Below are 27,796 nucleotides of genomic sequence, written 5' to 3' on the forward strand. Positions count from 1 at the left end.
TTCCGTAACTTTACCCACCTGGGTCTTTGGGTCCAGGCAACCTTATGCAATTGCCTATCATTTGTACCTAGTGTGGACAAAAGCTTTGCCGTAGGGACTTTTTTATGAATTAAAGAAGGGAGGGGGTTGGGTCACTATACCCCAACCTTGGACCTCAATTTAAAAAGTTCCGTAACTTTACCCACCTGGGTCTTTGGGTCCAGGCAACCTTAGACAATTGCCTATCATTTGTACCTAGTGTGGACAAAAGCTTTGACGTAGGGACTTTTTTATGAATAAAAGAAGGGAGAGGGTTGGGTCACCATACCCCAACTTTGGACCTCAATTAAAAAAGTTCCGTAACTTTACCCACCTGGGTCTTTGGTTCCAGGCAATCTTAGGCAATTGCCTATCATTTGTACCTAGTGTGGACAAAAGCTTTGCCGTAGGGACTTTTTATGAATTAAAGTAGGAGGGGGGGGGTAGGGTCACTATACCCCAACTTTGGACCTCAATTAAAAAAGTGCTGTAACTTTACCCACCTGGGTCTTTGGGTCCAGGTAACCTTAGGCAATTAACATCATTTGTACCTAGTGTGGACAAAAGCTTTGCCGTAGGGACTTTTTTATGAATTAAAGTATGAGGCTACACGAATGTTTCCTGCTTAAATAAACCTATCAAAAGCTTTTGAAAGTCTGTCAAGATAGACTTTTCCATTGCTTGTTGAAAAAACGGCATCGGTGCAAGGTTAGTGATGAAAACAGTCCAAATCACTGTAAAGTAATGCATCAAATAAAGCATTGCAGAGGAAAAGTGAAACAGGTTTCTTTGATCAAAAGTTTGACCTAAGACAATGCATGATTTGTATATTGTCTCCGGCTCTTTTCACTCTCCTTATGAATGACCTCGTCAGTATGCTTGAAACTATCCCCACAGCTATGGTAAACTGTTTACTATTTGCCGACAGCGTAAGTATGAAGAGGCACTGTTTTGTCGGTTGAATATAGCAAATTTTACATAAAATTTACCAAAAACAAATACAGTGTAAAGATAGATAATTCTATTATGAATAGTGTTTTACCCATGCATATGGGGATTTCTTTTTCGCATAACGACTAAATGAAAAACTCACCGAAATCCCTCCACAGTTCATTCCTTGGGGTGTGGTGTGTCCCGCGGCATAAGCCCTGTAAGGAGGGTCCATTAGAAAACCATGTCCATGTATGGACACAACCTTTACAACCAGCAACAAAAATACAGCTTTCATCTCGGTTAAAAAAAAAAGACTGAACTAAACTTTAATAAAAATTTGCAATTTCATGCTATCCTGGTGATAATGTTCCCAATTTTGTGGGTGTTTTGCGTGTTTTGTATAGAACTATTACAGTGTTTTATTATTTTATCAAAAAGAAATACAATATATCCTTTGTTGGGCAAAAAAACGTTTAATCATAAACTATTTAATATGGGGGGGGAGGCTCTTTTTGTAGAATATTTGGGTTTATGTTGATTTTTTCTGATTTTTTACTTCTTTTCCTTTTAGCTTTTTTTCGTCACTGTAAAATATATATCAATCATAAATTATTATTGACGGTAAAACAACGGGTAGTATATTGAAAGATTATGAGTCCATCTCCTCGGTTCTTAAGAGTTAGACCGTTTTTAAAAGGACCCAGTGATTTCTTATAAATCGTATTACTTTACTGCAAGGTTATGTTAATATGTTTTCAGAACAGAAAGTTGCCATTAAATTGAAAAAGGTTGATAAACATAGTAATATGTTTTGGGGACTTATTAAGGATATATAACATTGTCCTTCGCTAAATTACAGTTACAAACTAGAAAAATTCAGTTTTTAAGCCCAAAATTGTCTTTTTTCATATTCACATTTTCTTCAAAAAAACCGGACCATTTGTTGAAAAAACCCGGACGTTTAAGATGTTGCTCTCGAAAAAACACCGACAATATAAAACACCGAATTATGAGTGAACTACTGCGTCGTTTGTGCTCAAAACATGTATAGCATTCAGAATAAGACGAACAGTCACGAATACAAGTATTATATTCGCGTGATAGCAGTAAGTCGATCTGATCGCATGTATTATCACTCGAAAAAACCTGATCTACACTCGAAAAAAGTGGACCGATTCCCTCGAAAAAAAACACGATCTCAGCCGAACACTATACCTACCGCGACCTTGACTGGCTTGAAAAAAAGAATCTCAAATCCCAAAAAGTGTTTCTTTTTCTAAAACACACAACTTTTTATAAATAACCCACATTTCCCCCTCAACGACTGTGTATTGTACTTATCAACAATTCATTTTCGTTCCTTAACTTTCATGACTTATCATATTTTAATCTCACACACCGGCACCATATATACACACCCATCTGCAAAACATGCATATGGCCGCATTGCCAATAGGTTTGACTTACTGGGATGTAGGACGGTTGGTGACAATTGTATGTCTACCGCTGTTACTTTCGTGTTGTTACGTGACCACTGTTCTCGTCTGTCTGTCGATTACATATGTTGCATTCTTCTTGTACAAGAAATCTACAATAAAACGGATACCTATATCTGGTCAAGGAGTCCTGATTACTGGATGTGATACGGGTAAGTATAGTAACTGAATGTGAACATTTTCATTTTTGTGTACATCCCTCAGCCTGCATTTGGTTAGTTGACAAAGATTCACCAACTAATTTACAGATAATCACAGAAATCTTAATATATAATTACGAATTCGATTTGTGCCTTTCGATAGTAATATGTAGGTGCACTCGATTTTCATGTATGGTGCTGTCAAACAAATGTTTTTTTTTTCCGACGAAATATCAGAAATTTTTCCGAGATTGCAGATTTATTTTATAAGGCGTCACAAATTTTTTTAACAAACATGCATATCGTTTGAACACGTATTTTCGAATTTTCCTAGACAAAATGTGAAAGTTTATAGGAATTATCATTCACTAATAACATGTAACACAATACAAAACGAAAGCAATGTCATATCAAATGAACAAAAGAAAGAATACCAAAAAGCAGAAAACCTTTATGTTGACTATTTTACAATGGATGCTGTTTTACGAACGTCCTGGAAATGAAGCGAGCAATAATAAGGTAAAACATCCTTAAAAAAGTCCGATTAAACGATAAAGGTTTGCTTAATCTGCAAATAATTATTAACTGTAATTTAAATTTTGAATTAAAGATTTTGATTATAACCGCCCAATATTTACACCATATTTAACTACCATACTATTATATCAACTTCATGCAAAGCAAGCCTTCGAAATTGTACTTCAATCGATACACCCGTATATGGACGGATCAGTTAGTGCTATTGTAGTTTACTTTTTTTCTCCAATCTGTGAATTATGACTCCATTAGATAACACAAAGATCGACTCATTTGGACGACACAAAATGTAAAATAGGATAAATAAACTATTAAACTGTCCCAGATTAGGGGGAGGGTTGGCGCGCCCACAAAAATGTTTAAATAAATCAAATACAAACGGTAATAACTGTTCTTTCCTAGATTTAGAAATTTCAGTTTTACACGGGAAACTCTACACAAAAATTTACGACAAAAGGGAAGATTTTTCGTTCACTATTGTTAATTTCCCTTTTTTTTTTGGACGTTAATGTTCCTTTGGCACCACCTTACGGTGTTTTTATATCACAAATCGTTCGCAATGCCCGTGTCTGTAGTGACGTTTTGGATTTCATGAGCGTAATTTAGTTACTGAAAAAAAATAAAAACTTTTACTAAATTTCATAGATACAAAGATTTGGTTCGGAGGTTTGGCTGTACCAGCATGTAGAAGACTTAGACTTATTACAAACGGATACCACGTCCTAATTTTTACGGTGATGTTTGTTCGAGCCCGTAAATTTAGATACGATCTGGGTAAACTTATCGCGCAATCCTTTAAATAAAATTATTCTAAAAGGTTACCAATTCAACACTGTAATTAGATCTTTGAATATTGTTTTTATCGGTATAAATATCGATTTTGTTATCAGTAAATTAAAGCCAAATTACTAGTAATATTGTTATACACAAATGCAAATTCACGGTTCTACAATCTGTCGATACCTATATTTTGGCAATGCACAAGGTCATGTTTTCTCTGACTCATTGTTAATGACGTCTTACCACAACTAAATCCATTGGATTTTGGATGTGTACTGATTGATATTTAAGTCTTAGACACATGATTTGTTCTAGTTGTTATTGGCTTTGAACTAGCTTTCAGTAACTGCGAGTACTGTCAAGCCTGTACTTTGTGTATTTTGTGTTTTTGTTAGGGCTTTTATGTGCTTTGTATCGATCTGATGAGTTAAGCCGTTTTGAACGGATTTTTATAGTGTTTTCTTATGTTGTACTGTTACAACACTATCCCAGGTTAGGGGGAAGGTTTGGCGCCAGCAAACATGTTTAACCCCGCCACGTTCTGTATATGCCTGTCTTAAGTCAGGAGTCTGCAATTCAGTGGTTGTCGCTTGTTGCTATATATTATATTTGTTTTTCGTTTATTGTTTTGTACATAAATCAGGCCGTTATTTTTCTAGTTTGGATTGTATTACTTTTGTCATTTCGGAGTTTTTTAAACCTTACTATGCAGTATGGTTTTGCTCATTGTTGAAAGCCATACGGTGACATATAGTTGTTAACGGCTATGTCATTTGGTCTCTGATGGAGTGTTGTCTCATTGGCAAATATAACAATTTTTTTATTTATATATTTCATGTTTCAAAAATTGAGGTAAAGGCAAAAGCGACCACTGGTTAGAGATTCAAACATAAAAGAGTGTAGGGTAGTGGTGGTAGTTTTGGAAATAGATATTCTGACCGCCTAAATGTTAAGAATAATATTGCCAAAACGAATATAAAAGTTAATATTATAATAATCTCTTATAAAGTTCAAGAACAGAAGTATTTTTTATAATTTCATAAACCATATATATTTTATTTGATTATTTAAGATCTGTATCTTTTAGGGGGATATAGATAAGTTTGACACTTCCACTTTTATATTGTTCTTTGAAAACAAACTTTATAAAACAATATTTAATTTATATATATTATCAAGTCTTTCATTTGGCTATAATAAACGTATACTGCAATGAACCGAATTCATAACCATATATCTATATACCTGCAGAATCATTTTCTACTATTCGTGCACGTCACAAGTTTTAAACTTTCACATGCAATGTGTTTGAAGTTGAAGTTTAGCTGCAATTTGAAAAACTACATGTACTTCAACCATATCCTGCATATTTCTCTTAAATAAGTAAAAAATACAAACAAGTTTTAATCTTTAGAATTTCAAATTTTTAATGACATTTTATTAACGTAAGATGATAACATTTTGTTGACAGCCAAAACATAACATAGGACCTATCCTTTATTAATTGTTGCGTCTTTTTTCTCTTTCTCGAGGATTTGGAAACGAATTTGCCAAAAGATTAGACAGCTTGGGATTTACTGTTTTTGCTGGTTGTTTGTCAGAACATAGCGATGGAGCGAAGGACCTAAACAAAAGTAAAACAGGGCGACTGCACGTCCTTGGTCTCAATATAACAAAGGATGACGAGGTGCTTAAAGCTGTCACATACGTATCTAAAGTTCACGAAAAAACAGGATGTGGTAGGTCTATAATTTATTTTTGTAATGTTTTGTAAACTCAACTGGTTGGGTTTGAGGCGTATAATCTCATCAAACTATAAGTCAGAATTATTAGCTTTTCGTATTACTGTTCTCCGTCGTGACATTTTTTCCCAATGCATCATTTTCAGCATATTTGCATAAGATAGAATTGAGAATGGAAATGGGAATGTGTCAAAGAGACAACAACCCGACCAAAGAGCAGAAAACAGCCCAAGGCCACCAATGGGTCTTCAACACAGCGAGAAAATCCCGCACCCGGAGGCGGGCTTCAGCTGACCCCTAAACAAAAATGTGTACTAGTTCAGTGAAAATGGACGTCACACTAAACTCCGAAACATATAAATGAGCTAAAATAAAAAAAAACATACAAGACTAACAAAGGCGCAAAAATGCGGCGTAGTTAAACATGTTTTGTGAGATCTCAACCCTCCCCATATACCTCGTCAATGTAGAATAAACAAACACACAGCAATACGTACAGTAAAACTCAGTTTAAAATAAGTCCCGAGTCCGATGTCAGAATAGGTAACAAAAGAAACTAAGCAAAATGACAATGATACATAAATGAACAAAGGACTACTAGTAGTTACTGACATGCCAGCTCCAGACCTCAATTAAACTGATTGAAAGATTATGTCTTCATCATATGAAAATCAAAGACAACCCCTCCCGTTAGGGGTTTAGTATCATACCATCATAAAATATATGAATATTTCTTTCATCAAACCGTTATTTTTTCTGTCTCTAGCCTCTTACAGAATCTTTACGAATTTGTTTCTTATTATAATTGATGTTAATAAATAAAGATGATATAGGAACTAAGTTCCCACAGGGGAGAAAAGGGGCATGTTTCAAAATAAATTTATAATATACTTTTAGCTGATGTAACGTTAACAAAAGTCTATGTTGTAATTTACTATAAACTTTACTTAACGCTTTGAGTTTATAGTTAGCATCTATGTTATCGAATACCTTGATGTTTAAAGTTTTTTTTTCAAAATTTCATATCGATCGTATAAGAATACGAATAAGAATATTTATTATTCCAATCAAGGGCCATTGATGGGCAGCATGACATGTATATACACAAAACAATAGTGATTTGTAACAGAAAACAAGCATTTATTTTACATTGAAATGAAATATTAAAAGTTCATATAGATATAGAGCTACATATATTTCTTCATTTTATATAAATCATTTACATTGAATTCCAGACAGGACTAGAACCAAAAATCACTACAATAATCATCGTCATTGCGTATATTAATTTACGGTTCATCTAACATCTAGACATTTAATAACATAATTCCCTATACATCGATTGTATATTTAATTTCAAAGTATTCTAGTGGCCTTTGATTTTTACTACCCCAACATTAGAGCGATCGTTCGTTCCTTACAATGTCTACTAGATCCAAAGAGGCGTTGCGCTCTTTTTTTTAAATTTCTCATTTCATCAGATTAGAATGCATAATCTTTAACAGAAGTTAAAAGATTTGGGGATCAAATAAAGATCCTTGATTTACACTGAAAAAATGCCTCCCCAATTTGACATCGAACTTTTAAAATTAGAATGTCAATTCATGTTGATAATTTATTCGTTTTTTTTTTGTATAAAGATTGGAGTATCGATAAATCGTATGACAAGTCTGCATTTGAGTAATCTTACAAAAAGCAGTGAAGCTCTTTTTCCCCTGCGTATTGATGTCATTATACATTACTCTTGTAAAAGTTTATTTGTAGGATTATGGGCATTGGTGAACAATGCTGGATTAAACATGCTAGGGGATATAGAACTGTGTACCATGGAAATGTTTTACAGAATATCCGAGGTGAACATGTATGGAATGGTCCGAGTCACAAAAGCGTTTCTACCATTTATCCGCAAAAGTAAAGGTAACACCAAAAATCATAACTATAACAGTAGTTCAGAAATTTGAATATTTATTATACAACGTGTGCACTCAAAACTGTAATTCGTAACAAAAATGGTCTAAATATGCACGAAGAAATAAAAATTGTTCACGAAGAAAATCCAGCCTTTTAGACAACAGGGCTTTTATAACAGCTTTCACCTTAACGGGATACCAACGTTAAGATAATTGTGGTGTTGATATTTTGACCGACAAAGCGGGCATTTTATAGATAGAAAGAGTGCTCATTAGAAATGTAAACGACTGTATCGTCGTAATCGATGACGCTAGGAATTTAATATGCGTGACAGAAGCGAGAGTAAATCCCTGCAAGGTTGGAACGATGGAAATAGCTGCATACAATAAAGTGTTTTATATCTATAAAATGTCTGCTATGTCGGTCAAAATATCGAATGTTTTAAAGAGTTGCCCCTTACACACTTCTTGGAAAAAATTAAGAGAAGACATCTCAAGTAGGGGCAATCAAAAAGCATAGACGAATTTACAGACAACAACAGGAACAAAAACGAAAAACGGAAAACAACAATTGCAAAACACTACACAGGAAGCTAAATATTGAGAAACACAAACAGTCCCACCAAAACCCGACGGTGAACTCGGGTGCTCCAGAATGGAGAATGAGATACTCAGTTTGAGTAAGAGGAAGCAGATGTATACTGCATGTTTCTGAGACGAATACCAATTCAATTATCTACACATATCAATACGGTTTATCACAAGTACTCTTGATGTCTTCTCTCTATTTTTTTTCAAGAAGAGTGTAAGGCGCAACTCTTTTAAACGTTCATGAGCATTTCTCTTTTGAAATGTGTTTTGCGAACATGAGATTTTTTAAAAAGAGTACCAGATAACAAGGAAACGACGCAGTCCACTGGAGATTACCTCAATATGACCACAAAAAAAGTTTAAATATACTGAAATATATAATATAATCATTATTAGGATATGGCATACCAACTTGCTGTGCAAAGAGAGAGAACAAGCGTTTTCCTATTCTGTTCATCACGACCTGTTGATAGGCTCTGGCTCTCTCTCTCTCTCTGTGTGTCGCAGATGACCATTGATATGTTCCAATTCTCGTTACAACAAGCACGTCCTATTTTCCTCGATTGTGACATCACCGAATGCGACTCATCGCCGTATGTGTACCTACCATGAATAACACAATGGGTGCCACCAGTGGAGCAGTATCTGCTTACCCTTCGGAGACAAACGAGACCACCATAAGTTTTTTTGTGGGATTCTTGTTGCTCATTCTTTAGTTTTCTATGTAGTGTTTTGTGAACTTGTTATTCTTTACGTTGTTTTTCGTTTTTTTTTGTAATAAAGTTATCAGTTTCTCTCGACTTGTGAATTTCAATTCCCCGTGGTATCTTCCGGCTCTTTTTTACAATATAAAAAGAAGATGTGGTATGATTGCCAATGAGACAACTCTCTACAACAAACCAAATGACACGGAAATTAATAAACCATAGGTCACCGTACGGCCTTCAACAATGAGCAAAGCCCATACCGCATAGTCAGCTATAAAAGGCCCCGAAATGACAAATGTAAAACAATTCAAACGAGAAAAATAACGGCCTAATTTATGTACAAAATAATGAACGAAAAACAAATATGTAACACAGCAACAAACGACAACCACTGAATTGCAGACTTCTGACTTGGGACAGGCACATACAGAATGTGGCGGGGTTAAACTAGTTTGTTGGCGCCAAACCCTCCCCCTAACCTGAGACAGTGGTGTAACGGCACAACATAAGAACAAACTATGCAAAACAATAAACGAAAAACAAATATGAGAAACAGCAAAAAAACGACAACCACTGAATTACAGGCTCCTGACTTGGGACAGGCACATATAGAATGTGGCGGGGTTAACATAGATTGAAGGCGCCAACCCTCCCCTAACCTGGAACAGTTGTGTAACAGAACAACATAAGAACAAACTATGAAAATCAGTTGAAAAAGGCTTAACTCATCAGATGGATACAAATAGAAATACATCTTACAAAAACACAGAGTGGACGTGGACGGGTACTTGTAAATCCAAACAACAAAAACACACTAAGTACAAGCCGAGAAGATATCAAAATACCATACAATTATGAAGCCTTGTAACACGTTGTTGGGTTCCTGTCCCATACCCTGTATTTCACTTTATCCCTGTGCAATTCAAAACTATTAGGTTATGCTGCCAGATAATCGGTAAAGAGTCTCGAAATTCTTCAGTTTAAAATGCATTATATTGATAATCAACATCACCCTTTAAGTAACATAAGACACACAGGGAGGGGGAATTCCGAGTCATATATTCATAGTAGTTTAACTGTGAACAAAGTTGATGGTGGTATTCTTAATGTTTGTTGCAGGTCGCATTCTAAACACAACTAGTTTAAAGGGTAGACTCTGTTTGCCAAAAAATGCTGCCTATGGTATTACTAAATTTGGCGGTGAAGCATTTTCAGACGTTTTACGCTTGGAAATGTTAAAGTTTGGAGTACGGGTTATCGTTATAGAACCTGGGAATTATGGTGGAGCCACAGGAATGTTAAACGACCAATCTGTAAGTGTAAACCTTATTATATATGTGTATCATTTTCTTAAAATTCCTGTTCAGTTCTTACCCAATCATACATACAATAGTGTATAAGCGAAGTATAAAGTGTTGTAAGCGAAGAAGGTTAAAAATGGAAACAGGCAAAGCAAAGAAAAAAGAGGGACAATTAAGTAGACTTTTTTCGAGGAAAGACAAAAAAAAAACGATTACACAAAATGTATTACCTTCCGTACTTGATGTCACCACGGTATGATCACAGAGGCGATAAACTGCCCCTCAAGACAAATGCATTTACAATTCTTCTCAAGCTAACTTCGAAGACAGTCGACCACTTGCACTCGACGCCGAGAACTCTACCAGGAAACCCAATGCGCGTTTAACACCACTACTAGACAAAATCAAAGCGAGTGCTTTATTTTCCAGTACGAGTTTCATAAGAGATTTATATATACTAAAATGAATTAAGAGGAAGACAAATGTACCATATTAAATGTATCATTTTAAAATTCGATAATTGTTTTATTGAAAAAGGGCAACAAGAGCAATTGCGTTTACCGCCATACATTTCAAAGACCATTTCTCCTTTAATAAACTCAAACCAGTTGGCCAATCCAGATTCAGAACAGAAGATTTAGTAAACATCAAAGGGGAAATGCGGTATGTGCGAATACTTTGCGAAAGGTTTATCCAAAACACCCCGGATGTTCATATACGGCGATACTAGTAGTTAAAGGTAATCCAGAAATGCGCTGTATACACAGTATATACTGTCACTATAAATAACTGTGAGTAAACTGTGGAAATGATTTTAAGGCAATGTTAAAATTGTTTTTATCGTTTTAAATTATTACAGCTAAAGGCTATTAAAAGAGACTTTGACGCCATGGCAGAAAAAGTTTCTGCAGAGGTACAAGAAGTTTACAATGCTAAACAATATTTGGAAGATTTTTACCAGGCCGTATGTGGTAGTAGTAACAGTACGTATCCTGGACTGAAACCAGTAGTTGATGCTATGGAGGACGCTGTTGTCAGTACTCACCCTAAATATAGATATCTTATTGATGGAAGCAACTCCTTCTGTGATGCATATTGCGTATGTATATTTGTTTTATTCCACCCTCACACTTACTATAAGTTATAGAGACTGCAATACGTATATATGAACGTCAGTCTGTATTTTGTGAATTCTATCAATATTTTATCCCAATTGTCCAGCTAACTCCCTTTCAAATTATGCAAACTTAACACCCTAGAAATGTTCGTGACAGACTTTCTAAATTTAGTATTTCTATGAATTTGCTGTAGAAAATCTACTACGCAGTAAAGCCACCGATATTAGAGTATAGGTCGATTTGATATAATGTCAGCAGATAAAAAAAAGATTCGGATGATATCAAAGTCGAAGACAGACCGACAAAATCATGGCGAAAAAATGAAATACGACTAAAAGACAAACAATTGTCTACAAAACACTACATAAAAAACTTAAGAATGAGCAACACGAACCCAACCACAAACCAGGGTAAACTCAGGTGCTCTGGAAAGGTAAGCAGATTCTGCCTCATATGTGGCACCCGTCGTGCTTGCTTTCATTTACTTCGAGTATTCATTGGTATGGTATTGATTGTTTTTGTTGTATTATTCCTGGTCCGATTGTTAATAAACATTTTGTCAAATGTAAGTTTAGCACTAACTAACATATATCCATTTAACTGTCCAAGTCAGGAACCTAGTCATTGATTGTTTTAGTTATATCGTTGTGTGTTTTTGACCGTAAAATAATTTTGTGCTAATTGCAGATCTTTAATAGTCTGTTAAACTTATTCACAACTAGTTTTCCTAATTATACTGCTGAAATACTCCAAGAAACTTACTCTAAATAAAAAATCAAATATTAGCGGTAATAATTGTCCTTTTCATGATTTGAATATTTCAGCTTCATTATGAAAACTCTTTACTTAAATTGACGGCAAAAAAAACTCGATTATTCTTTCCCTATAATAAAGTTTCCTTTTTTGAACGATGATGTTCTTTTGGTCCCTTCTTACGGTATATATATATATTACCCAACTCGTTCTCTATGTCCGTGTAAGTAGTGAAGTTATTGATTTCAGAATGTGTATCTTATGCACAAAGCTAGATATGCAGCAAACTGTTGAGATGGGTCTAATTCCACAGAGAGAGTTTGAAAGGTAGATGGATATATCCAAGAATATATTGAAAGACTGGTAACATTTGATGTCCAATATACAAAGTGATTATCAAATATATAAGTGGCATCAAGTGATCTTAGGGAGTGAACCAGCTTACCTTAAAAATTGGGTCGTAGTGATCTACGTTGCAAATTTTATTGGCACAATACTGGTTAAGTGTTTCGTCCAAATTCAGTTCTCAGATACCAAGTGACCTTCAATTATATAACTTGCTGTAGGTAGAAATATAAGGAAATGTACCTAATTAAGATTACTCAGGCCTACATTTCATACTTTGACTGGGGTTACTTATTGGTATGTCCAAGTTCATCTTTTAGATATTGTTATGACTTTCAAACATAACTCTTGGTGTAGGGATAGATTTGATTTATCATAAAAGAGGGACGAAAGATACCAGAGGGACAGTCGAACTCACAGATCGAACATAACTGTCTCATGCAAAGGTATGTCATCCTGGTATTCAATTCATGCTTCGTTGACCCTGTTTATACATTACTTCTTGGGTTTTTGTCCGGCCGTACGCCCCAAAATTAATTTACCCCAACCATATGTTATGAAACTTATACATAATGCTTATTACCACCAAACACAGATCAAGTTTGAATCTCGGGGCGTCACTTTCGCCATTCTCGTTGTATGTCCCTTTATAAATGAAAAAAATTGGCAAATTTGCAATCTCCGCAATCTAACTTTATTTTACCTCAACCAAATGTTATGAAACTTGTACACACTGCCTATTACTACCAACCTCCGATCAAGTTTGATTTGGGTGAGGTCACCTTCACCCTTCTCTAGTTATGTCCCTTTATACATAAAAAAAAATGCTAAATTTGCCGTTTCGCACTCTAACTTTAGTTTGCCTCAACTAAATGTTATGGAACTTATACACAATGCGTATTACTACCAAACACAGATCAAATTCGATTTTTGGTGGGGTCACTTTCGCCGTTCTTGAATTATGTCCCTTTGTTAATTGAAAAATTGCAGAATTTGCCTTATATATACAAGCGGGGGCATGTGTGTCCCGTGGTCACATTCTTCTCTTTTCTTTTATTATTAAACTGCAAACGTGTAAAAAGGGTATTCGAGCACAGTCGCTTGAGGAATGGATCAAACAACTATCTTTTTTATCTTTATTTTTCAGACACTTGCACGATTAACACCATTCCTACCTGAATCATGGGTGGATTATTTGGTTGATAGGATATTTGCCAGTGGAAACCAGTAGAGCGCTAGAACGTCAAAAAACTCACCATAGGATCTTGCAATACCAAGTGGACACATTTTGTCTTTTAGAACAGTTTATGTTGAGAATTCAGCACGTATAAAATATACATGTGTGTGTAAAATGTTCACAAAACATGAATCTACAAGATAATTATACTCAGTTACTACTTGTTTCATAACTTTCATAGAAATAAAAGTTACGAACGATTCCAAGACCCGTGTTTACCATAGCCGTGTCTATAATATCAAGGTTTATATATATATATCTGTCCGTTGGAAGTAAAAGATGAAGAGAAATTACCAGAAATATCAGACTCAAAAAAGGTTCATTGCGAATAATATTTTGAATGTATGAATTTTTCATTGCTCAATTGATAACAGCATATTTACGAGATGCGTATCTTTAAACTCAATCTTTTAAAAGCAAACTGACATTCCCACTCCTCCATCGGGATCCAATAGTCGGCCTGGAGAATTTCGGATGGCCATATTTTAATTTTATATACCCTGAGTCACCGCTGCGGATAGCTGTAGTGTACACAATGCATATTTTTCAAACGAAAAACAATCCTTAATTGATTTAAATGGTTGTTCTCGGTTACCAAATGTGAATCTTCAGCAGCCTAACATTTGGTTATATACTAAAAAAAGCTGACAGAATTCTGAAAAACGATACTGTACACAATAAAAACTTTTTCACTTTTTTGGTCTTTTGGAAAATGTTGTTTGTGCTGTATTTAGACCCCTCTACCAAGAAATTTTTTTGCATGCACACGTATACAAATTGCGGTTTTTATCCAACGCAATCATAGGTTTGAACGTTGTTTTCAATTTAGACTTGTTTATATTTTTTTCGTTTGGGCTTGTATTATATTTTCATTCGGGTTTATATGATCCGTTCATCCTATTTCGACTCTTCAAAATTCAAGAGTCTATCCTAAATTGATGTAAATTATATGGCCTTCCAAATACTGTTTCGATTCCTAACATCACTGAAGAGACATTAATTGTCGAAATCCGGATATGGTGTACAAATTTTTGCACCTCTTGTTTGCGGTATACCATCTTTTCCGTAAGTTTATTGTTTTCTGTTTGGTATAATATTAAAAATTAAGATTCATTTTGTTACATCTAGTGATCCGTTTATTTGGCAATCACCATGGCAGTCAGCAGGGTTTAAGAACATCCTTTGTTCGACCTGTTAGTCAAATGCGTTTTGTTAAAATATACTTTTTCACTCTTTTGGTCTTTTGGAAAATGTTGTTTGTGCTGTATTTAGACCCCTCTACCAAGAAATTTGTTTTGCATGCACACGTATAAAAATTGCGGTTTTTATCCAACGCAATCATAGGTTTGAACGTTGTTTTCAATTTAGACTTGTTCACAATAAAAACTTATATATATACGCCTTAAATGTGTACAAAACATCACCAATATTTAAAAAAGGAACAGTAAATATAAGTATCAATAAATATTTCGGATAACAGCTAGACCAAGCATTGTTATGGTCTATGGTGGTTATAGTCAGTCGATTGAGATCTTCCTTAGTGTGGCCAGGGGATCTCAAATGTCGACGGAGAGGATGGTCCGGCTTACATTCATTGTCACTAAGATGGTCGTTCATACGTTTGTGAAATGGCTATTCTGACTCACCAACATATTGTTTGCCACATTTAAACTATGGAAGATACACAGCATGTGTAATCTTGCAAGTAACATAGCAAAATATGGTGTATTTCGTAACAGTGTAGTGACTGTTAAAAAAAGTCTGGTTATTCAGTGGTTGCTTAGAAGTCGGACATCGTTTGTTCCCACAACCCTTACAAAAGCATGCTGACGAAAAGCCTTGTCTAAAGAATAAATCGGCTCTCACCAGCGAGTCTTTTTTAGGCTTTCCAATTTTCGCGGATAATGTGTGATAATTTATCAAATTTAGGATGGTAAGTCAGCACAAACGGGACTCTTTTGTTGACCTTTTCAGGCGGAAACCCAGTTGAAATAGATCAAAAGAATCGAAGCTCTTTGTTAGAGAAGGCGATAAATGCTTACTGTAATGTTTACTATAGTTTCAAAATTTTTAAAAGTTAATAGAAACAAATAAAATGACAGTTTTCGGCTAAATTACGAAGTATTTTATCATAAAAACACAATTTGCATAAGTTTTCAATTTATCTATTACATAATTAAGCAGAACAATTAGATATCAAGTTGACGACATGGGTGTCTATTCAGTTGGATCTAAAAAATGCATAACCTCCGATTTTTTTTTTTTTTTACCACGGACGGAGAACATATCAATCTTTTTGTTCCTAGATTTTTGTTTCTGCCCTTCCATTATGTAACTCAAGAAAAAATTCAAAAAAATGGGTAACAATTGCATCGATAAGATAAAATCGAGTGCACCTTTTTATGTTAGGGCGTGTTTGAGTTAAATATTTTGTCTTGAAAACGTATAAAGCAAGAGTATTTGATACATCATCTCGCTTCAGATTCTATTATTTTTATATATCAAGGCTACAGGTTGACTTTATAACATCGAAAGTTCACAGTACTAAAAAATTAAATATATGGGTCAAGTGAAATACTTTTCTAATGAATCACAAAAACAGTGTAGGTGTGTTCGAATAGAAAATTTTTACTAAAAGTACTTGACGACTGACTTTTAAGTTGGATCTTAAAAATGCATATCTTCGAAAAAACTTCATTTTTTGTGTGTGACAATTAGGGTTTATAGTCTTCAACCACTGAAAATTTTTAGTCTGCCCTTCCACGAAATATTTAATTAGAATGTTTTTAAATGTTTATGAATTTCCGAAATTTCAACCTGACAACCGATCCGACAAAAGTTTTAAGTTGACTGAATGCAGACAAGTACATTAACTGATGCTCATTAGCTAGTAGATACATTTGTCTTTTAAAATACACCTGGCATATAAGGATCGTAATGGTGCTATGTGGATAAATTTATCGGTTTTCAAGAGCTAAATTGGAAACGCGTCATCCCTACAATGGCTTCCATTTTTACGATTGTAAAAATAACCTGGCGTAATGGGGAGATAATTTTGACGAAGTAGAACCCTGACTGTTTTGTTCATCTCAGTTGATATTGTTAGCACGAGAGAAAAATTTATCAATACATTTTCTTTTGTAGCCCCGATTTTTAGGTGACCACAAAGCACATTTAATCGCTTTTTTCATAGTATCATTGGTGGAGCAAATCCGCTTTAATCTGATGGCCTGGCTTTAGGGGATGCTCGTGATGCAGTGTTTTGGATGACAACTCTGGAGAGAAAGATATTGATGTTTGTCTGTGGGTTTGCAATACAGATCTGTAAAAATTAATCCATCATTCGCTTGTGTAACAGTGTCAAGAAATATGATCTTAGAGGCAGATGTTTTATAAGTGAATTTTATTGACGGATGGGCGTCGTTGGTATGTTGAATGAACGCATTAAGTTCTTTTTCAGTATTATCCCATTTTATGTCAATATTGTCGATGAATCGGAACTAAGAGAGATGCTGATGAAGAGAAGTATTAAGAATTTGCGGTTTCTAATTTGCCCATAAATATTGGCATAGGACGGGACCATCTTTGTTCCCAGTTGCCATAGCTGTTTCATTAAACTAGAGATGGTGTTCGTCCACAGATATAAAGATTTGGTTTTGAAGTTTGGTTGTACCTGTAGAAAACTTATTTCAAACGGGATTGCACATCCTCATTTTTACGGCAATATTGTTTACCGTGCCCGGAAATTTAGAAACGATCCTGGTAAACTTATCGATCCTTTAAATAAACTTATTCTAAAAGGTTATAACCCGTTTGAAATAAGTTTTCTACAGGTACAACCAAACTTCAAAACCAAATCTTTATATCTGTGGACGAACACCATCTCTAGTTTAATGAAACAGCTATGGCAACTGGGAACAAAGATGGTCCCGTCCTATGCCAATATTTATGGGCAAATTAGAAACCGCGAATTCTTAATACTTCTCTTCATCAGCATCTCTCTTAGTTCCGATTCATCGACAATATTGACATAAAATGGGATAATACTGAAAAAGAACTTAATGCGTTCATTCAACATACCAACGACGCCCATCCGTCAATAAAATTCACTTATAAAACATCTGCCTCTAAGATCATATTTCTTGACACTGTTACACAAGCGAATGATGGAATAATTTTTACAGATCTGTATTGCAAACCCACAGACAAACATCAATATCTTTCTCTCCAGAGTTGTCATCCAAAACACTGCATCACGAGCATCCCCTACAGCCAGGCCATCAGATTAAAGCGGATTTGCTCCACCAATGATACTATGAAAAAAGCGATTAAATGTGCTTTGTGGTCACCTAAAAATCGGGGCTACAAAAGAAAATGTATTGATAAATTTTTCTCTCGTGCTAACAATATCAACTGAGATGAACAAAAGGTCAACAAAAGAGTCCCGTTTGTGCTGACTTACCATCCTAAATTTGATAAATTATCACACATTATCCGCGAAAATTGGAAAGCCTAAAAAAGACTCGCTGGTGAGAGCCGATTTATTCTTTAGACAAGGCTTTTCGTCAGCGGGCTTTTGTAAGGGTTGTGGGAACAAACGATGTCCGACTTCTAAGCAACCACTGAATAACCAGACTTTTTTTAACAGTCACTACACTGTTACGAAATACACCATATTTTGCTATGTTACTTGCAAGATTACACATGCTGTGTATCTTCCATAGTTTAAATGTGGCAAACAATATGTTGGTGAGTCAGAATAGCCATTTCACAAACGTATGAACGACCATCTTAGTGACAATGAATGTAAGCTGGACCTTCCTCTCCGTCGACATTTGAGATCCCCTGGCCACACTAAGGAAGATCTCAATCGACTGACTATAACCACCATAGACCATAACAATGCTTGGTCTAGCTGTTATCCGAAATATTTATTGATACTTATATTTACTGTTCCTTTTTTAAATATTGGTGATGTTTTGTACACATTTAAGGCGTATATATATAAGTTTTTATTGTGAACAAGTCTAAATTGAAAACAACGTTCAAACCTATGATTGCGTTGGATAAAAACCGCAATTTTTATACGTGTGCATGCAAAACAAATTTCTTGGTAGAGGGGTCTAAATACAGCACAAACAACATTTTCCAAAAGACCAAAAGAGTGAAAAAGTATATTTTAACAAAACGCATTGACTAACAGGTCGAACAAAGGATGTTCTTAAACCCTGCTGACTGCCATGGTGATTGCCAAATAAACGGATCACTAGATGTAACAAAATGAATCTTAATTTTTAATATTATACCAAACAGAAAACAATAAACTTACGGAAAATATGGTATACCGCAAACAAGAGGTGCAAAAATTTGTACACCATATCCGGATTTCGACAATTAATGTCTCTTCAGTGATGTTAGGAATCGAAACAGTATTTGGAAGGCCATATAATTTACATCAATTTAGGATAGACTCTTGAATTCTGAAGAGTCGAAATAGGATGAACGGATCATATAAACCCGAAGGAAAATATAATACAAGCCCAAACGAAAAAAATATAAACAAGTCTAAATTGAAAACAACGTTCAAACCTATGATTGCGTTGGATAAAAACCGCAATTTGTATACGTGTGCATGCAAAAAAATTTCTTGGTAGAGGGGTCTAAATACAGCACAAACAACATTTTCCAAAAGACCAAAAAAGTGAAAAAGTTTTTATTGTGTACAGTATCGTTTTTCAGAATTCTGTCAGCTTTTTTTAGTATATAACCAAATGTTAGGCTGCTGAAGATTCACATTTGGTAACCGAGAACAACCATTTAAATCAATTAAGGATTGTTTTTCGTTTGAAAAATATGCATTGTGTACACTACAGCTATCCGCAGCGGTGACTCAGGGTATATAAAATTAAAATATGGCCATCCGAAATCCTCCAGGCCGACTATTGGATCCCGATGGAGGAGTGGGAATGTCAGTTTGCTTTTAAAAGATTGAGTTTAAAGATACGCATCTCGTAAATATGCTGTTATCAATTGAGCAATGAAAAATTCATACATTCAAAATATTATTTGCAATGAACCTTTTTTGAGTCTGATATTTCTGGTAATTTCTCTTCATCTTTTACTTCCAACGGACAGATATATATATATAAACCTTGATATTATAGACACGGCTATGGTAAACACGGGTCTTGGAATCGTTCGTAACTTTTATTTCTATGAAAGTTATGAAACAAGTAGTAACTGAGTATAATTATCTTGTAGATTCATGTTTTGTGAACATTTTACACACACATGTATATTTTATACGTGCTGAATTCTCAACATAAACTGTTCTAAAAGACAAAATGTGTCCACTTGGTATTGCAAGATCCTATGGTGAGTTTTTTGACGTTCTAGCGCTCTACTGGTTTCCACTGGCAAATATCCTATCAACCAAATAATCCACCCATGATTCAGGTAGGAATGGTGTTACTCGTGCAAGTGTCTGAAAAATAAAGATAAAAAAGATAGTTGTTTGATCCATTCCTCAAGCGACTGTGCTCGAATACCCTTTTTACACGTTTGCAGTTTAATAATAAAAGAAAAGAGAAGAATGTGACCACGGGACACACATGCCCCCGCTTGTATATATAAGGCAAATTCTGCAATTTTTCAATTAACAAAGGGACATAATTCAAGAACGGCGAAAGTGACCCCACCAAAAATCGAATTTGATCTGTGTTTGGTAGTAATACGCATTGTGTATAAGTTCCATAACATTTAGTTGAGGCAAACTAAAGTTAGAGTGCGAAACGGCAAATTTAGCATTTTTTTTTATGTATAAAGGGACATAACTAGAGAAGGGTGAAGGTGACCTCACCCAAATCAAACTTGATCGGAGGTTGGTAGTAATAGGCATTGTGTACAAGTTTCATAACATTTGGTTGAGGTAAAATAAAGTTAGATTGCGGAGATTGCAAATTTGCCATTTTTTTTCATTTATAAAGGGACATACAACGAGAATGGCGAAAGTGACGCCCCGAGATTCAAACTTGATCTGTGTTTGGTGGTAATAAGCATTATGTATAAGTTTCATAACATATGGTTGGGGTAAATTAATTTTGGGGCGTACGGCCGGACAAAAACCCAAGAAGTAATGTATAAACAGGGTCAACGAAGCATGAATTGAATACCAGGATGACATACCTTTGCATGAGACAGTTATGTTCGATCTGTGAGTTCGACTGTCCCTCTGGTATCTTTCGTCCCTCTTTTATGATAAATCAAATCTATCCCTACACCAAGAGTTATGTTTGAAAGTCATAACAATATCTAAAAGATCAACTTGGACATACCAATAAGTAACCCCAGTCAAAGTATGAAATGTAGGCCTGAGTAATCTTAATTAGGTACATTTCCTTATATTTCTACCTACAGCAAGTTATATAATTGAAGGTCACTTGGTATCTGAGAACTGAATTTGGACGAAACGCTTAACCAGTATTGTGCCAATAAAATTTGCAACGTAGATCACTACGACCCAATTTTTAAGGTAAGCTGGTTCACTCCCTAAGATCACTTGATGCCACTTATATATTTGATAATCACTTTGTATATTGGACATCAAATGTTACCAGTCTTTCAATATATTCTTGGATATATCCATCTACCTTTCAAACTCTCTCTGTGGAATTAGACCCATCTCAACAGTTTGCTGCATATCTAGCTTTGTGCATAAGATACACATTCTGAAATCAATAACTTCACTACTTACACGGACATAGAGAACGAGTTGGGTAATATATATATATATACCGTAAGAAGGGACCAAAAGAACATCATCGTTCAAAAAAGGAAACTTTATTATAGGGAAAGAATAATCGAGTTTTTTTGCCGTCAATTTAAGTAAAGAGTTTTCATAATGAAGCTGAAATATTCAAATCATGAAAAGGACAATTATTACCGCTAATATTTGATTTTTTATTTAGAGTAAGTTTCTTGGAGTATTTCAGCAGTATAATTAGGAAAACTAGTTGTGAATAAGTTTAACAGACTATTAAAGATCTGCAATTAGCACAAAATTATTTTACGGTCAAAAACACACAACGATATAACTAAAACAATCAATGACTAGGTTCCTGACTTGGACAGTTAAATGGATATATGTTAGTTAGTGCTAAACTTACATTTGACAAAATGTTTATTAACAATCGGACCAGGAATAATACAACAAAAACAATCAATACCATACCAATGAATACTCGAAGTAAATGAAAGCAAGCACGACGGGTGCCACATATGAGGCAGAATCTGCTTACCTTTCCAGAGCACCTGAGTTTACCCTGGTTTGTGGTTGGGTTCGTGTTGCTCATTCTTAAGTTTTTTATGTAGTGTTTTGTAGACAATTGTTTGTCTTTTAGTCGTATTTCATTTTTTCGCCATGATTTTGTCGGTCTGTCTTCGACTATGATATCATCCGAATCTTTTTTTTATCTGCTGACATTATATCAAATCGACCTATACTCTAATATCGGTGGCTTTACTGCGTAGTAGATTTTCTACAGCAAATTCATAGAAATACTAAATTTAGAAAGTCTGTCACGAACATTTCTAGGGTGTTAAGTTTGCATAATTTGAAAGGGAGTTAGCTGGACAATTGGGATAAAATATTGATAGAATTCACAAAATACAGACTGACGTTCATATATACGTATTGCAGTCTCTATAACTCATAGTAAGTGTGAGGGTGGAATAAAACAAATATACATACGCAATATGCATCACAGAAGGAGTTGCTTCCATCAATAAGATATCTATATTTAGGGTGAGTACTGACAACAGCGTCCTCCATAGCATCAACTACTGGTTTCAGTCCAGGATACGTACTGTTACTACTACCACATACGGCCTGGTAAAAATCTTCCAAATATTGTTTAGCATTGTAAACTTCTTGTACCTCTGCAGAAACTTTTTCTGCCATGGCGTCAAAGTCTCTTTTAATAGCCTTTAGCTGTAATAATTTAAAACGATAAAAACAATTTTAACATTGCCTTAAAATCATTTCCACAGTTTACTCACAGTTATTTATAGTGACAGTATATACTGTGTATACAGCGCATTTCTGGATTACCTTTAACTACTAGTATCGCCGTATATGAACATCCGGGGTGTTTTGGATAAACCTTTCGCAAAGTATTCGCACATACCGCATTTCCCCTTTGATGTTTACTAAATCTTCTGTTCTGAATCTGGATTGGCCAACTGGTTTGAGTTTATTAAAGGAGAAATGGTCTTTGAAATGTATGGCGGTAAACGCAATTGCTCTTGTTGCCCTTTTTCAATAAAACAATCATCGAATTTTAAAACGATACATTTAATATGGTACATTTGTCTTCCTCTTAATTCATTTTAGTATATATAAATCTCTTATGAAACTCGTACTGGAAAATAAAGCACTCGCTTTGATTTTGTCTAGTAGTGGTGTTAAACGCGCATTGGGTTTCCTGGTAGAGTTCTCGGCGTCGAGTGCAAGTGGTCGACTGTCTTCGAAGTTAGCTTGAGAAGAATTGTAAATGCATTTGTCTTGAGGGGCAGTTTATCGCCTCTGTGATCATACCGTGGTGACATCAAGTACGGAAGGTAATACATTTTGTGTAATCGTTTTTTTTTTTGTCTTTCCTCGAAAAAAGTCTACTTAATTGTCCCTCTTTTTTCTTTGCTTTGCCTGTTTCCATTTTTAACCTTCTTCGCTTACAACACTTTATACTTCGCTTATACACTATTGTATGTATGATTGGGTAAGAACTGAACAGGAATTTTAAGAAAATGATACACATATATAATAAGGTTTACACTTACAGATTGGTCGTTTAACATTCCTGTGGCTCCACCATAATTCCCAGGTTCTATAACGATAACCCGTACTCCAAACTTTAACATTTCCAAGCGTAAAACGTCTGAAAATGCTTCACCGCCAAATTTAGTAATACCATAGGCAGCATTTTTTGGCAAACAGAGTCTACCCTTTAAACTAGTTGTGTTTAGAATTCGACCTGCAACAAACATTAAGAATACCACCATCAACTTTGTTCACAGTTAAACTACTATGAATATATGACTCGGAATTCCCCCTCCCTGTGTGTCTTATGTTACTTAAAGGGTGATGTTGATTATCAATATATTGCATTTTAAACTGAAGAATTTCGAGACTCTTTACCGATTATCTGGCAGCATAACCTAATAGTTTTGAATTGCACAGGGATAAAGTGAAATACAGGGTATGGGACAGGAACCCAACAACGTGTTACAAGGCTTCATAATTGTATGGTATTTTGATATCTTCTCGGCTTGTACTTAGTGTGTTTTTGTTGTTTGGATTTACAAGTACCCGTCCACGTCCACTCTGTGTTTTTGTAAGATGTATTTCTATTTGTATCCATCTGATGAGTTAAGCCTTTTTCAACTGATTTTCATAGTTTGTTCTTATGTTGTTCTGTTACACAACTGTTCCAGGTTAGGGGAGGGTTGGCGCCTTCAATCTATGTTAACCCCGCCACATTCTATATGTGCATGTCCCAAGTCAGGAGCCTGTAATTCAGTGGTTGTCGTTTTTTTGCTGTTTCTCATATTTGTTTTTCGTTTATTGTTTTGCATAGTTTGTTCTTATGTTGTGCCGTTACACCACTGTCTCAGGTTAGGGGGAGGGTTTGGCGCCAACAAACTAGTTTAACCCCGCCACATTCTGTATGTGCCTGTCCCAAGTCAGAAGTCTGCAATTCAGTGGTTGTCGTTTGTTGCTGTGTTACATATTTGTTTTTCGTTCATTATTTTGTACATAAATTAGGCCGTTATTTTTCTCGTTTGAATTGTTTTACATTTGTCATTTCGGGGCCTTTTATAGCTGACTATGCGGTATGGGCTTTGCTCATTGTTGAAGGCCGTACGGTGACCTATGGTTTATTAATTTCCGTGTCATTTGGTTTGTTGTAGAGAGTTGTCTCATTGGCAATCATACCACATCTTCTTTTTATATTGTAAAAAAGAGCCGGAAGATACCACGGGGAATTGAAATTCACAAGTCGAGAGAAACTGATAACTTTATTACAAAAAAAAACGAAAAACAACGTAAAGAATAACAAGTTCACAAAACACTACATAGAAAACTAAAGAATGAGCAACAAGAATCCCACAAAAAAACTTATGGTGGTCTCGTTTGTCTCCGAAGGGTAAGCAGATACTGCTCCACTGGTGGCACCCATTGTGTTATTCATGGTAGGTACACATACGGCGATGAGTCGCATTCGGTGATGTCACAATCGAGGAAAATAGGACGTGCTTGTTGTAACGAGAATTGGAACATATCAATGGTCATCTGCGACACAGAGAGAGAGAGAGAGAGCCAGAGCCCATCAACAGGTCGTGATGAACAGAATAGGAAAACGCTTGTTCTCTCTCTTTGCACAGCAAGTTGGTATGCCATATCCTAATAATGATTATATTATATATTTCAGTATATTTAAACTTTTTTTGTGGTCATATTGAGGTAATCTCCAGTGGACTGCGTCGTTTCCTTGTTATCTGGTACTCTTTTTAAAAAATCTCATGTTCGCAAAACACATTTCAAAAGAGAAATGCTCATGAACGTTTAAAAGAGTTGCGCCTTACACTCTTCTTGAAAAAAAATAGAGAGAAGACATCAAGAGTACTTGTGATAAACCGTATTGATATGTGTAGATAATTGAATTGGTATTCGTCTCAGAAACATGCAGTATACATCTGCTTCCTCTTACTCAAACTGAGTATCTCATTCTCCATTCTGGAGCACCCGAGTTCACCGTCGGGTTTTGGTGGGACTGTTTGTGTTTCTCAATATTTAGCTTCCTGTGTAGTGTTTTGCAATTGTTGTTTTCCGTTTTTCGTTTTTGTTCCTGTTGTTGTCTGTAAATTCGTCTATGCTTTTTGATTGCCCCTACTTGAGATGTCTTCTCTTAATTTTTTCCAAGAAGTGTGTAAGGGGCAACTCTTTAAAACATTCGATATTTTGACCGACATAGCAGACATTTTATAGATATAAAACACTTTATTGTATGCAGCTATTTCCATCGTTCCAACCTTGCAGGGATTTACTCTCGCTTCTGTCACGCATATTAAATTCCTAGCGTCATCGATTACGACGATACTGTCGTTTACATTTCTAATGAGCACTCTTTCTATCTATAAAATGCCCGCTTTGTCGGTCAAAATATCAACACCACAATTATCTTAACGTTGGTATCCCGTTAAGGTGAAAGCTGTTATAAAAGCCCTGTTGTCTAAAAGGCTGGATTTTCTTCGTGAACAATTTTTATTTCTTCGTGCATATTTAGACCATTTTTGTTACGAATTACAGTTTTGAGTGCACACGTCGTATAATAAATATTCAAATTTCTGAACTACTGCTATAGTTATGATTTTTGGTGTTACCTTTACTTTTGCGGATAAATGGTAGAAACGCTTTTGTGACTCGGACCATTCCATACATGTTCACCTCGGATATTCTGTAAAACATTTCCATGGTACACAGTTCTATATCCCCTAGCATGTTTAATCCAGCATTGTTCACCAATGCCCATAATCCTACAAATAAACTTTTACAAGAGTAATGTATAATGACATCAATACGCAGGGGAAAAAGAGCTTCACTGCTTTTTGTAAGATTACTCAAATGCAGACTTGTCATACGATTTATCGATACTCCAATCTTTATACAAAAAAAAAACGAATAAATTATCAACATGAATTGACATTCTAATTTTAAAAGTTCGATGTCAAATTGGGGAGGCATTTTTTCAGTGTAAATCAAGGATCTTTATTTGATCCCCAAATCTTTTAACTTCTGTTAAAGATTATGCATTCTAATCTGATGAAATGAGAAATTTAAAAAAAAGAACGCAACACCTCTTTGGATCTAGTAGACATTGTAAGGAACGAACGATCGCTCTAATGTTTGGGATAGTAAAAATCAAAGGCCACTAGAATACTTTGAAATTAAATATACAATCGATGTATAGGGAATTATGTTATTAAATGTCTAGATGTTAGATGAACCGTAAATTAATATACGCAATGACGATGATTATTGTAGTGATTTTTGGTTCTAGTCCTGTCTGGAATTCAATGTAAATGATTTATATAAAATGAAGAAATATATGTAGCTCTATATCTATATGAACTTTTAATATTTCATTTCAATGTAAAATAAATGCTTGTTTTCTGTTACAAATCACTATTGTTTTGTGTATATACATGTCATGCTGCCCATCAATGGCCCTTGATTGGAATAATAAATATTCTTATTCGTATTCTTATACGATCGATATGAAATTTTGAAAAAAAAACTTTAAACATCAAGGTATTCGATAACATAGATGCTAACTATAAACTCAAAGCGTTAAAGTTTATAGTAAATTACAACATAGACTTTTGTTAACGTTACATCAGCTAAAAGTATATTATAAATTTATTTTGAAACATGCCCCTTTTCTCCCCTGTGGGAACTTAGTTCCTATATCATCTTTATTTATTAACATCAATTATAATAAGAAACAAATTCGTAAAGATTCTGTAAGAGGCTAGAGACAGAAAAAAATAACGGTTTGATGAAAGAAATATTCATATATTTTATGATGGTATGATACTAAACCCCTAACGGGAGGGGTTGTCTTTGATTTTCATATGATAAAGACATAATCTTTCAATCAGTTTAATTGAGGTCTGGAGCTGGCATGTCAGTAACTACTAGTAGTCCTTTGTTCATTTATGTATCATTGTCATTTTGCTTAGTTTCTTTTGTTACCTATTCTGACATCGGACTCGGGACTTATTTTAAACTGAGTTTTACTGTACGTATTGCTGTGTGTTTGTTTATTCTACATTGACGAGGTATATGGGGAGGGTTGAGATCTCACAAAACATGTTTAACTACGCCGCATTTTTGCGCCTTTGTTAGTCTTGTATGTTTTTTTTTTATTTTAGCTCATTTATATGTTTCGGAGTTTAGTGTGACGTCCATTTTCACTGAACTAGTACACATTTTTGTTTAGGGGTCAGCTGAAGCCCGCCTCCGGGTGCGGGATTTTCTCGCTGTGTTGAAGACCCATTGGTGGCCTTGGGCTGTTTTCTGCTCTTTGGTCGGGTTGTTGTCTCTTTGACACATTCCCATTTCCATTCT

General features: G+C 35.1%; 1 protein-coding gene across 1 annotated transcript in view; it reads right to left on the minus strand.

Moving 5' to 3' along the window:
• LOC127708699 (D-beta-hydroxybutyrate dehydrogenase, mitochondrial-like) overlaps positions 1–27,796 on the minus strand; it is a 71,917-nt gene that overhangs the window by 40,678 nt on the left and 3,443 nt on the right. The gene's annotated exons all lie outside the window — the stretch shown is intronic.

The sequence above is a fragment of the Mytilus californianus genome, unplaced genomic scaffold, assembly GCF_021869535.1.
Source record: "Mytilus californianus isolate M0D057914Y unplaced genomic scaffold, xbMytCali1.0.p SCAF_7, whole genome shotgun sequence".
Taxonomy (NCBI): domain Eukaryota; kingdom Metazoa; phylum Mollusca; class Bivalvia; order Mytilida; family Mytilidae; genus Mytilus; species Mytilus californianus.